The sequence below is a fragment of the Thermobia domestica genome, chromosome 2 (genome assembly GCF_964235325.1).
Source record: "Thermobia domestica chromosome 2, izTheDome1.hap1.1, whole genome shotgun sequence".
Taxonomy (NCBI): domain Eukaryota; kingdom Metazoa; phylum Arthropoda; class Insecta; order Zygentoma; family Lepismatidae; genus Thermobia; species Thermobia domestica.
In genome coordinates this window covers 183840730-183844517 of record NC_137455.1, presented here as the reverse complement: position 1 = coordinate 183844517, position 3788 = coordinate 183840730, and positions in this window count along the sequence as shown.

Here is a 3788-nt window from a genome sequence, read left to right as displayed (position 1 = left end):
AAGAATTAAACCAAAGACGAAACAAGAAAAAGAAGAAAAAAAAACTTCAAGGGTCAAGATATATTTAAAATTCAGTGCAATGAATACATATCGTTGCAGGCAGAAGAGAAAAAATAATTGGTTAATCATTCAAAAAAAAAAAAAAAAACACTTTAGTAATATTTTATTGAGTCTCTGTCTCAATAGGAGACATATCGACAGTTTTATGAGTCTTTGTTCTCACGTCGATAATAGCTCCTTTTTTTTTCTACTCTCTTTACGCACTGTGGTTTGTGTCCATGAGAGTATTCAATTGTTTTTGTTTTAACTATAGACAACTAATTGCTTCATATCACATATATGTATATCTATATTTCTCATTTCGTCACTCGACGCACTTTATCTAAAATTTCAAAGTTTGTCAATATTAAGGAAAACTTATCAAATCCAGTCACAGATATTGGGAACATATTTCCATATTCCGGTATTCACATTAACTTATTAAACAGATTTCAGTTCGTTGAATTTAAGATCACTAATTTTTTCCTAGTATAGATCTTGTAGTCAAAAGATTCTAAATATTGAATAGTTTGGTTTCCAATCGTAGGGGAAGGATTTGTTTCATGGTTCACTAATGGAAAAAGTCGTTGGAGGGGCGCACTGTTTCGTAGGTTGCTAATTTCACTCGCAAAGTAAATTTGGGTAAGGATTAGGGTTATTCTTATTTATCTTACGACCCGCTACTTGTTTTATTCACATGCAGTAGTTAACATTATATTCCACTTTAATAGTTACAAAAATTAATAACAACTCAACAAAAAGTAATTTATAACAATTTACGCGGGAATACTATATATCACAAATAGTTAGTTAATACCGGGTGTCAAAAATCTATGGCAACCTAACAAGACCAGGGTAAATATCGAGCCCATTACATACATACTCGTATATATATATATATGTATTCATATTAATCAATACAATAAATTTCACTTTAATATCTATCTTAATATTTCATCGACGTTTAAATTCTACATTACCGTTCATATTCGACAAGTATTCATATTTTATAAATATTTATATTTATTTGGCTCAAAGACAAAACAAAACCCTGACTATCAACATTCACTTTTTTTCCTTCATAAGGTTGCAACATTGTATTTCATATGAATAAACCCGATAATCAATAATCATTTTTCAATTTACTAAAGATCCGCGTATATATACAAAAAAATAGTTGGTGTTATTTAATGACATAAGAGGTGGAAATGCAACAAAATGAGCAGGCACGTAACTTTTAAAACTATGTAAGCACATATATAGATGTATATAAAAAAAAATCAATGTTATTGGAAACTAGTGGGCCCAGACTACTAATACATACACACTATATGACCAATCAATAGAAATAAAAACCAGTAATCAGTTGTCAATGGATATAATTTGTATGATCCATGAATAACGAATGTTTCTAGGAATCCGAAAGCATAGTGTACCTTCCCATCAATTTCTCCAGTGGTGGATTGAATATCGCGAAAATGGTCCCGAGATGTGCTGCAATACCTCCACGAATTGCATCCCTCGATGTCTCAGTTAGTACATACGATTGAAATAGGTGATATGAAATATTGTACGTTTTCATGAGTTTCAGAAACCGGGGGGGGGGAGGTTGAAATTTAAAAAAAAAAATCTCGAAGTAATGAAGACAGAGAGAGATAGAGAAGAAGGAAGACGAAGAAATAGTGGCGCCAAAGACTTAAGTGGGAAATATCTAACGCTACAAAGACAGAAGTCGAATTTCTATCTCGACAAATCCATAGCCAAAATATTCTTAACATGCCAAAAAGGGTTCGGCTTACCAAATAAATAGCCGATAAAACTGTCTGCGAAGATGAGACAAGTCTGTGTCCACAATGGGATTTTCGGAAAGACAAAGGCTTTAGGGAAATCCCACCACTCACCGTATCCGGTCAACACCCTTGCAGACCCCGAAATCCTCCGGAAGGTTAGAGACGGCGTTAATTTAGAATTTCAAAAAAAAAAATCATCCGACCTCTTGGAAACTAGAAGATTCCAGAATAGGGATGAAATTAGAGTAATAGCTAAGGTATCCCTAATTAGTGATTTGCCAAAATTAAAAAAAAATTAAATAAATAAACTGAATTTTGGATCAGTGATTTCAATTACCGAAACATCACCGATGGCTACCCAGCGCAGACATGCCACCGTCTGGGACGTCGTTAATTTCCCTCATCTAATTAAACTAAGAAAGGACATGAAAAATACTTAAGGGGACTAGGGGTCGACGTCCGGGTACGCTATAACATAAATATTAATTTAGTAGCAGTTAATTTAATCGGATAGTCCGAACTGAGTTATATGAACACTGCACAATAAATAAATAAGATAAGCAACGAAAAAAAAAAATCTCGGAGAGGCAATGAATGCTAAAGGTACAAATGACCGAAACCTGTACTTTTCGATGATCACAGGATATAGCAGTTGGTTTTCTTAATTATCATTTCTGTCATCCTTTAGAAGTAATTCCCACATGATGCTACTCTATCTATTGAAAGGCTTAAGATCTGGGGCTGTTGTTAGGAGGTACATAAATGCAAAGTAACACACAATTCCCAACTATAATTTACTATCCAAGTAGCAAACTCGGTTGGATGAATGCACCGGTGTGGAAGTCAAAACGCGAGAGATTTTTTTTTTTCTTCGTAAACATATTCATATTTTCACTATATAAAATTCACTAGGCCTATCCATTTAAATATAGGGGTTGTCATCTCGTTCATATTATATATCATATTATTAACATATCATTACATTCATTCATTATCTACTAATTTTCGCACGAAGTAATATTTTATAAACGCCCTATTTCGTACATTTTACACGCAGGCCATACACATATTTACATTACGCAGTAATAAATATATATATATATAACTATCACAATCTATCACGCTCAAACCACCACACGATCACATTCATCGAACCACGTACTCTTTATTTCGAAGCACCCAAATTGTATTTACCTTGCAGGTTTTTTTTAAAAAAAAAAAATCATACATGGATTTACGGAAAGTTAAATTGTCAACGATTAATCTATTTCTGATTTGTTGATAAAACTGAAGCAACAATGGAATTTTCTACAGCTACGGGAAAAGAGAATTTAATACTACATTTTTAAACAAACAGTAACAGCATATGGGCTTTACTTCTATTAAGAAAATAGGTGTTCTTTATTTCAGCGGATTATTCATTAACTACTGGACCTAGCAAGCTGAAATTTTCAGTACAGTAAGATCTCATGCCATTTTATACGAAGGTATACTCATCCGAACCGAAAACCATGTCCACGGGAAGTAATTTGAGAATAACTGTCCAAAATCAAACAATCTAAATCACTAAGTCATGCGATGTCGTACTGTCAACAAACAATTGACTACCGAAAACTGACGCTATAGCGCTGTAGTGGAGGCATAATTTACCGTGTACTGAAATGTATACTTGTACTCATTAATCAGAAATTTAATATTTACTCTGGTTTATTTATGTTAGCAAAATGGTACTAAATTAAAGCATATTTATACACTGTCCAAATCGAAAATTCACACACTCACACAAAATTACTAACTACATACACCACTGTTAGTACTATACATAAAGACAACTAACTAAACTAAACATGCACCATTTAGTTACATGCATGTTGACGAAAATAACCTAACACATTAGATTTAAAATACATTACTCCCTCGTCGATATATACAGTCGGCTCTATTTAAGTTAAAGGGGGG